At 39.5% G+C, this 10,577-nt stretch overlaps 1 pseudogene; it reads left to right on the forward strand.

Annotated features, from left to right (window-relative positions):
- The first annotated feature begins 317 nt into the window (after window positions 1-317).
- LOC103252115 lies at window positions 318-3,150 on the forward strand (annotated as a pseudogene).
- The last annotated feature ends 7,427 nt before the right edge of the window (window positions 3,151-10,577 follow it).

Here is a 10,577-nt window from a genome sequence, read left to right on the forward strand (position 1 = left end):
TCATAAGTTGCTGGACCAGATGACTCTTTAAAGTCTTACCTAGTTTTGAGGTTTTGTGATGCAATTAAGTTCACCTGTGGTTTATTTGCTCACCCAAACAAGTCAGCCAATCGTTACTGAGATTCAGTTGACAACAAAAATGATCTTATTTTATTAGTTTTTCTGTAGCTCCTGAAACACTCTGGTTTAAGAAGCTGTACTTCATCACTCTAATAACAACAGTCCTTATGGGAAAAATTTATGAGGCAAATGCAAATCTGCCATCCATTCATTAACTCTATCATATGCCCATCAGAGAGGGCTCTTGGTGTGAGGCAATGGCCACCTACATATGGAAAGGGCCCAGAGAGCCTTATGCAGAGCTGCTGAAGGGGGCTTTTCAATTGATGTCTACTCACTGCCTGAGCTTTGTGAACTGTTCTCATTGCCAGGAGAGAAGACTCATGGAGGAAATGAGAGGTGATGTAGCTAGTGGCACTATGACTTGATGGTAATGAACTTGAGCTCAGGGACCAGACTTCCTGTTTTTAAAGCCTAACGATTTCTTACTAACTGTACAAGTTTGGGCAAATTACCTAACTTCTTGGGGGCCTCAGTTTTTCCATGCAGAAAAAGGGACTTAAAATTTTGCTCACCTCATAGGGCTGATGAGAGACACACACTGTTTAAGTATTTGCTGTTATTATTATTAAGTGAGATTTGATATTCATTTCCTTCACTTGCCTCCACTTAAAATACAAATCCGAAGTTCCTGATTTTTGTTTATTTACTATAAAGCCTATGACTGGCTTTTCCTTGAAGAAACTGCAGTTTAATAGGGAAAAATGTTAAGTCAAAGAAATGAATTGCTGATAATAGAATTCTTGGCATCAATTAGAAGATGAGGAAGAACTTTCAGGAGGCAGAAGGAGCTGCCAACCAGAGGAAAGAAAGAAAGTCGGCGAAGGGTGGCATGACCAGGTCTGGAGACAGTAGTCAAATATCAAACACAAGAACCTACAGGCAGGCACTGGGCCTCTGGGTGAAGTTCACTGAATAGTGTGCTTATTACCTTGACTGTTATAGACCATATTGAAGTGTATGTGGTGCCTGAGATTAAGTGGCTACAGGAGAAAAGAGGAAGAACTCTCAAATTAGACTCCATGTTCTCTGAAAGAATAAGTACAAAGTAACCTAGATATTTCCCTGAAACAGAAGGTGGCTAAATAACAAGATCACTGCTCTTCAGTTTCTTTCCTTAGCCCAATAATGTAACCCTCATTATCACCAGCCTGTGTGAGAATTTTGATAGTATGATGGTCTGATTGGTAATGACACAAAGACGAGGGAGGAAGAATCTTTATTCTGGATGTTATAACCAAGATTTCCAAAGACTTCTTCAAATATTACCTTAAATATATGTAAAATGAGAGCCTAGATCCAAAAAGACTGCAGAATTTCAATACTAGGGATATGTAATTTAACAGCAGTGCATAGAACAAAGAAAGAACAGTAAGCTTTAGTTGACTAGGTTCCATGTTTGTCAACAGTATAATGTCACTGCCAAAACAGTTAATTTGATCTTAGGTTGTATTAACAAAAATATAGTAGGTTGATCAATTAAAGTTGTTGATATTTGACCTTTTTTTTTACCTACAAAAACAGCAATTGCATACAATTCAATCTGATATCAAACAGAGGATGAGGGATTCTCTGTGTTCTGTACAGAATGAACTACATTTAGGAGATTGTGTGGTTCTGGGTGACACATTGTAAGAAAAATTTTGACAAATATGCACAGAGAATGTCGACTGTGATGTAGAGATTCAAACCTTGTCAGAGAGGGAAAAGGTAAACAGACTGACAACTTGGGTTGGGGACGTGTGAACTGTCTTCAAATATCAGAGGAGAATGCAAATCCTACCATCTCACTCTCCTCCATGGTCACCATGAGCTTCAACACTTGTTCCACCACCTTCCCTACCAACTACGTGTCCCCAGGCTCCATCCAACTGCCCAGCATCCCGCCCAACATCAGCACGAACAGTGTCTATGCAGGTGCTGGGGGGCTTGGGCTCCTGAATCTCTGTGCCACGCTACACTAGCTTCCAGGGCAACTGGAAGTCTGGGAGGCATCCAGATCAAGAAGGAGACCATGCAAGAGCTAAATGACTGCCTGGCCAATAATTGGAAGCTGGAGAGCAAAATCTGGGTACGTCTAGAGAAGAAAGGACCCCTGGTCAGAGACTAAGGGCATTACTTCAAGATTATCGAGGACCTGAGGGCTCAGATCTTTGCAACTTCTGTGGACAATGCCCCCAATCTCTCTGCAGATGGACAACGACCTTCTTGCTGCTAATGACTTTAGGGTCAGGTGTGAGTCAGAGCTGGCTATGTGCCAGTTTGTAGAAAGCAGCATCAATGGACCCCACAAGGTCACTGATGACACCAATGTCACCCAGCTGCAGCTGGAGACAGAGATGGAGGTTCTAAAGGAGGAACTGCTCTTCATGAAGAAGAACCACAAGGAGAAAGTAAAAGACCTATAAGCCCAGATTGCCAGCTCTGGGTTGACCGTGGAGGTAAACGTCCCCAAAACTAGGACCTTAGCAAGACCATGGTGGATATCCAGGCCCAGTATGACAAGCTGCCTCAGAAGAACCTAGAGGAGCTGTACAAGTACTGATCCCAGCAGATGGAGGAGAGCACCACGGTGGTCACCCCGTGGTCCACCAAGATCGGAACTGCCAAGATGACGCTCATGGAGCTGAGACATACAGTGCCGTCCATGGAGATCAACCTGAACTCGATGAGAAATCTGAAAGCCAGTTTGGAGAACAGTCTGAGGGGAGTGGAGGCCGGCTACGCCATGCAGATGGAGCAACTCAATGGGGCCCTCACTGCTTCACCTGGAGTCAGAGCTGGCATAGACCCTGGCAGTAGGCCAGCGACAGGCCCAGGAGTACGAGGCCTTGCTGAACATCAAGGTCAAGATGGAGGCTGAGATCGCCACCTACCACTGCCTGCTGGAGAACGGGGAGGACTTCAGTCTTGGGGATACCCCTGGACAGCAGCAGCTCCTTTCAGACCATCCAAAAGACCACAAACTGCAGGATAGTGGATGGCAAAGTGGTGCCTGAGACCAATGATGCCGAAGTTCAGAGGTGCTGAGGCAGCAGGAGCAGGTACCCTTTGGGGAAGCAGGAGGCCAATAAGAAGTTCAGAGGTAAAAAGCAAAAAACAAAAATCAGAGGAGCTAAGAACTGGGAAAGGAGTTGTTTTCTGGATAGTTCTGAAAAGCAGCAAATGGACAAATAAGTTAAGAGCAGCAGGTGTGTATTCAGCATAAGGAAAAATTTTCTCGCAATTAAGGCTTCTCTTGGGCCATCAAGACAGGTAGTGAGATCTCCATCAAGTGTTTGAGCAGAAGCTGGATGATACAGAGGGTATTTTGGTAACAGAAAATATCTGAACAACTCATCACTTAGTTTCCTTGGAACATAGAGGATACCCTATGATCTAGCTGAAAATTGAACCCAAACAGATTTGGTTCCATTCCAGGAAGTAGCCTTTTCACATCTTAACATTTTGTTTTAGCATCAAGCAGACAATAAATATACATCAGAATGGCAACTCTCCTGGATTCTTTCACATCTTTAGCAGGTTTTTTTGGTTTTTGGTTTTTTGTTTTTTTATGTACAACAGTGTCACAAGAAGTAGTTTAATAATCAAACTGTGGGAGTCCAGCTCCAGCCGGGTTCAGGGTACCTCAAAGGTGGAGACGGTGTCGGCAATGGGGGGAAGAAGAAAGAGAGAAAGAGAGAGAGAGAGAGAGAGAGAGAGAGAGACTGGCCTCCTGTCTAGTGCAGAAGTCCCTTTAGCAGATTTTGATTGACCACATATAACAGTGATCTTCTCAAGATGCATTTTCTCATTTATACTGGAGAATCTGGTTTAGAAATTCAATTGCTGGCATTAAATTTCATATTGTGTTAGATTTTTTTAACACACTTGAGAATAAGTAGCTAGAACTGCTGAACAGAACTCACGTTGGTTGGATCAGATACTATTTGCATTTGACTAATTGTAATTACTGTTTCTAGGATAAGTCAATTATAGGAAAAGACCAAAGGATTTTTAAATTTCAGTTTGCTCTTATGAAATATCATTTTGATGTACCAAGTATAAATAAAGTGAAAGTTTTTGTTTTTCAACATACACAAGAGTGTAAAAACTAAAACACTGTACACTTAAAATGGGTACATTATATGGTGCATATATATAATACTTCAATAAAGTTTAAAAAATGGACAAATGTATTTGACAGAAAGTATTTTAAATTTTCAGTATTCGATCAGGTTAAGAGTGTCTGCCCTAAAGTCAGACTGCATGTATTTGCAGCCTGGTGCCTCCACTTCCAAGCCATGTGAACTTGGGCAAGTCATTTAAGTTCTCTAAGTCTTGGTTTCTTCATCTACAAAATGGGAATAATAATAGTAATTCTGTCACAGTGTTTTGCCAATTAAATAGGTTAATTCATATAAAAAATTTCAGAATAAACAGTGCCCAAGACATAATAAACACTCAACAAATGTTAACCCTAATGGATGATAGCTGTGTAGACCCACCAATCCTCGTAAGATAGTCTAACATCTGCTTAATTAGCTAATATTGTTGTTCAGGTATATTATGCTTTCTAATTTTTAACTTGGTTGTATTGCTACATTTTGATAGCTTTTGTTTTGCTTGTTATTCTCCCTTTCCTCTAAAGACATAAGAGTAGTTATGGAGTTCCTATTATGCATCTACATTACTTTGCTCAAGCTGCCATAGCAAAATACCACAGACTGGATGGCTTAAACAAGAGACACTTGTTTCCTCACAGTTTTGGAGGATAGAAGTCCAAGATCAAGATGCCAGCAGGGTTGGTCTTCTCTGATGCCTCCTTTCTTGAGCCTGTAGATGGCCACTTCCTCGATGGCTCATCACGTGACCATCCCTGGTGTGTATCTCTCTTCTCATAAGGACACCATTCAGATTGAATTAGGAACATGCCCTACCAGCCTCACTTTAATTTAATCAACTCTTCAAAAACTTTACATTCAAATATGGTTATATTCTAAAGTACTGGGCATTGAAATTTCAAAATGTGAATTTTAGGTGGAGATAATTCAGCCCTTTACAGTGCTCAACTTCGTCTTCAGTACTGTGGAGGGACACAGAAGAGGCAAGAGATGCATTCTTGCCTCAGAGGGCTTATGAGTCAGTTGTGGAAATATGAATAAGACTGAAACAGAAAACAATAACTAAGGTTCCAAGCCAGTATGTCTGTGAGTACTACTAACTTCTGCTTAAGAAACACATCAGGAAAGTGTGTGAAGGATGAAGTTTATGTGACCAAGTCAGCTTACCTGAAAGAGGTAGACTGATATGCTGTGTAAGAATCTGACCAAGAACAGGCAGAGGAAGGGCATTTCAGACAGCAAAACCTTATGATTTAGAGACTGAATTTAATGTCCATGGGACAGAGAGAAATAGGTCAGACTGCAGCTGGTTGCACAACCAGCTGGTGTGTATACATAGTCTCCTGTTTTCATACCTAATAGATTCCTAAAAACATATATAGACGCTGGGCATGGTGGCTCACATCTGTAATTCCAGCACTTTGGGAGGCAGAGGTGAGATAATTGCCTGAGCCCAGGAGTTCAAGACCAGCCTGGGCAACTTGGCGAGACTTCGTCTCTACAATAAGTCAAAAAATTAGCTGGGCATGATGTTGTGCACCTGTAGTTCCAGTTACTTGGAAGGTTGAGGTGGAAGGATCACCTGAGCCCAGCAGGTTGAGACTACAGTGGCTGGGACTGCATTCCAACCTCGGCAACAGAGTGAAACTCTGACTGAAGAAACAAACAAACAAACATATATAAATGTTTGAATGTGTGAGAGATTGTCTTATATGATATGGTGGAGAATGGGGAGGGTATTCTCAGAAAACAAACCATTTTCTTGAAAATCCCAGATCAATCTGCAATGATACATTCATAGAATTTTGTACACATTCTTTAATTGTGCTCTTTTCTTCATAATTGAGTCTATGGTGACCTAAGACCAAAAATTAAATCTGAAGACTAAGATGAATGACTCCCCAATTAAAAAAAAATTTTTAGTTTTAAATATGTGGGATACAACTCAGGGTTAGGTATACAAATGTTCAGTATCCAGGCACCTTTGGTGATGAGGTGTACCCCCCCACCCATGTCCCCTGGCAGTTTCACACTACCACCAATCCCGACCCCACCCTCCCCAGGTAGTTTCCCCTACTGCCAATTCCTCTCTTACAGTATTACGAGAGTTGTTCAAGGTCTGATTATGAGTGAGAACATGTGATACTCAGTTCTTTGTTTCTGTGGTGGGTCACTCTAAGTCCATCCAAATTGCTGGGAAGTTCATAGTTTTGTCCTTCTTTATGGCTGCATAATATTCCATCATGTATATGTACCACATTTTGTTTTTATCCAGTCTTCTTTCAATGGGCAGCACAGTTGTTTCCATGTTTTTGCTATTGTGAACAATGCTGCAATAAACATGCATATACAGGTATCTTTTCCATAGAGTGATATGAGCTCCTCCAGGTATATTCCCAGTAGGGGGATTGTGGGGTTTTACGGAAGGTCAATTTTTAGATCTTTTAGGAATTGGCAAACTGTTTTCCACAGAGACTGTACTAGTTTATATTCCTACCAACAGTGCAGAAGTGTTCCCTTTTTCCCACATCCTCAATTGCATCTGTTGTTTTTTGAGTTATTGATGATGGCCATTCTGACTGGAGTTAGGTGGTATCCCAGTGCGGTTTTAATTTGCATTTCTTTGATGACTAGTGAGACTGAGCATTTTTTCATGTTTCTGTTGGCTGCTCATATGTCTTATTCTATTCATATATTTTGCCCACTTTGTAATGGGGCTGTTTGTTTTGTTCCTTTCAGTACGTTTGAGTTCCTTGTAGATCCTAGATGTTAGGCCTTTGTCAGATATACAGTTGGCAAATATTTTTTCTCAGTCCATGGGCTGTCTCCTTGCTCTCTTGATAGTTTCTTTGGCTTTGCAAAAGTTTGTCAGTTTGATGAGCTCCCACTTTTCTATCTCATCTCTTATGGCATAGACACTTGGGATTTTGATCAGGAATTGATTGCTGGTTCCAATTTCCATAAGGGTGTCTCCTGCATTTTCTAAGATTCTTACAGTTTGAGGCTTTCCATTTAGGTCTTTGATCCATTAGAATTGACTTTTGTGTATGGTGATAGATAAGGGTCTTGTTTTAATCTTCTGCATATGGTCAGTCAGTTTTACCAGCACCATTTACTGAATAGGTTCTCTTCTCCCCAGTGGTTGGTAGTGGAAGCTTTGTTGAAAGTGAGTTGGTTAAGAAATTGAGGTTTTACGACTGGAATCTCTCTCCTGTTCCATTGGTCCATATGCCTGTTCTTGGACCAATACCAGGCTGTTTTGATCACTGTAGCTTTATAATAAAGTTTAAAAACTGGGAGTGTGATATCTCCCATTTTTTTTTTCTTCTGAGGATTGTTTTGGCTATTTGTGGTTGTTTTTGTTTCCAGATGAGTTTCTGTATTGTGGTTTCCAGGTCTGAGAAGAATACTCTTGGTAATTTAATGGGTATTGTGTTAAATCTGTAGATTGCCTTGGGTAAAATGGACATCTTAACAATGTTTATTCTTCCAATCCATGAGCATGGAATATTTTTCCATTTGTTTGTCATCTTTGATTTCTTTGAGCAGTGTTTTGTACTTTTTGTTGTAAAGGTCTTTCACGTCACTGATTAGGAAGATGCCAAGGTATTTCTTTGTGTGTGTGTGTGTGTGTGTGTGTGTGTGTGTGTATGTGTGTGTGTGTGTCTATTGTGAATGGGATTGGTCTTTTTATTGGGTTTCTGTTTGTTTATTGTTGGTGTATAGAAATGCGGCTGCCTTTTGCACATTTATTTTATACCCTGAGACTTTATCTAAGTCCTTTATCAGTGCAAGGAGGTTTTTGACAGATTCTCTTGGGTTTTCGAGGTATAGGATCATGTTGTCTGCAAAGAAGGATAACTTAACTTCCTCTATTCCAATTTGGATAACCCTGATTTCCCTCTCTTGTCTGATTGCTCTTGTTAGGACTTTCAATACTATGTTGAACAGGAGGGGTGAGAGTGGGGATCCTTTTCTTTTTCAGGTTTTCAGGGATAATGTTTTCAATTTCTGTCTGTTTGGCAGTATGCTGGCTGTGGGTTTCTCATAGATCATTCTTACTATGTTGAGGTATGTTCCACTTATGCCTAGGTGTTCGAGGGTTTTTTTTTAGAAAGGGTTCTGGATTTTAGCAAAAGTTTTTTTTTTGCATCTAATCATATAATTGTGGTTTTTGAGAACTCAAACATGCCAAAAAAAAAGAAAAAGAAAAAACAGTCCCATCACAAAGTGAGCAAAAGATATGAATAGACGCTTCTCAAAACAAGGCATACAAGCAGCCAACAGATACATGAAAAAATGCTCAGTCTCACTAGTCATCAAAGAAATGCAAATTAAAGCCTCACTGAGATACTACCTAACTCCAGTCAGGATGGCCATCATCAATAACTCAAAAAACAACAGATGCTATTGAGGATGTGGCAAAAAGGGAACATTTCTTCACTGTTGTTGAGACTGTAAACTAGTACAGCCTCTGTGGAAAACAGTTCGGTGATTCCTAAAAGATCTAAAAATCAACCCTCCGTATGACCCCACTGGGAATATACCCAGAGGAACTCAAATCACTCTATGGAAAAGACACCTGCACAGGCATGTTTATTGCAGCATTGTTCACAATAGCAAAAACATGGAACAAACCGTGCTACCCATCGAAAGAAGACTGGATAAAAACAAAATGTGGTACATATACACAATGGAATGTTATGCAGCCATAAAGAAGGACAAAATTATGAACTTCACAGCAACTTGGATGGACTTAGAGTCTATAATACTGAGTGATCTATCACAGAACAAAGAACTGAGTATCCCATGCTGTCACTCATAAGTGGACCTTGAACATTTATTGTAATACTATAAGAAAAGGACTGTCAGTAGTGGGAAATTTTCGGGGGGGGGTGGGTGGTGGGCAGGATTGGCAATAGTGGGGTTCTGCCACTGCAGGGGGAACACACCTCATCAACAAGGGTACCTGCATAATGAGCATTTGTATACTTAACGCTGAATTGTACCCCACATTTTTAAAACTAAAAATTAAAAAAAAGAAATGTCTGAACAGATCACTTGCCTATTTTTAATTGTTTTCTTGTTATTGAATAATTTGAGTTCTCTGTATACTTTGGAGATAAGCCCCATGTCTAATACATGATTTGCAAAGACTTTCTTCCAATCTATGTGCTTTTTGTCACTCTACAATTGTTTCCATTGCTGTGTAAGAGATTTTTTAGTTTGATGCCATTCCATTTGTCTATTTTTGCTTTCATTGCCTGTGCTTTGGGGGTCATATTCAAGAAATATCCGCACAGACCAATGTCCTGGATAGTTTCTTCCACATTTTATTCTAGTAGTTTTATAGTTTCATGTCTTACATTTAAATATCTAATTCATTAGAGTTGATTTTTGCTTATGGTGTGAAATAAGAGTTCAATTTCATTCTTCTGTGTGTGGCTATACAATTTTCCTGACACCATTTTTTCCCCAACATTATTTATTTATTTGTTCATTCCCCATTGTGTGTTTTCTGCACCTTTGTCAAAAATCAGTTGACCATAGATATATGGTTTATTTCTTGACAATCTATCTAGTTCCGTTGGTCAATATGTCTGTTTTTATGCCAGTATAATGATGTTTTAATTACTATAGCTTTGTAATACATTTTGAAATTCAGTAGTGTGATGCTTTGTTCTTTCCAGTTAAGATTACTTTGGCTTTTTGGGTCCTTTTATAAAATTTGGGGTCTTATGAATTTTAGGATTTTTTTTCCAGTTTTATGAAGAATGACATTGGAATTTTGATAGTGATTACATTCAATCTGTAGATCACTTTGAACATTTTAGCAATATTAATTCTCTAAAGAATCATTTTAAACAAGATTGTGGAATAAAGATTAATACTGATTTAATTACCTTTTTCCAAAGAAAATGGTATCCATCCATTTTTTTCCTTTTCCCCTGACCAATTTTTCCTGAAGTAACTGTGATGAAAGAGCCTGTTTTCCACTTCCTCCTGCTCCTCTCTCCCCTTTGCCTAAGCTGACTTGAGAGCTCCCTTGGTCATTCTTTACACCTCTGATGCACAGAGCTAAGCCAGAGCTCAAAGAGGGGTTAATACAGGAACAGTGTGAGAATCTATCTAATGGAAAAATCTTACAAAAATTTTGGTTAAGTTCATTGAAAAGTGTTCAACTTTTAGTAAATTAATATCAAAACTTAAGACTTATCTAGCTCAATGGTTTACTTGTAGCATAAATAACTGTCTAAAAAAAGAGAGTAAGATGGTGATAGCAATCATTCTCAAGTGTAGTGGGCTTTCAATTTTTTTCAAAGCACTCACATACTGGATCTTATTTTATCCTCA

This window comes from Carlito syrichta, unplaced genomic scaffold, assembly GCF_000164805.1.
Source record: "Carlito syrichta isolate Samal-C Ts95f unplaced genomic scaffold, Tarsius_syrichta-2.0.1 Scaffold153624, whole genome shotgun sequence".
In the NCBI taxonomy this organism is placed as follows: domain Eukaryota; kingdom Metazoa; phylum Chordata; class Mammalia; order Primates; family Tarsiidae; genus Carlito; species Carlito syrichta.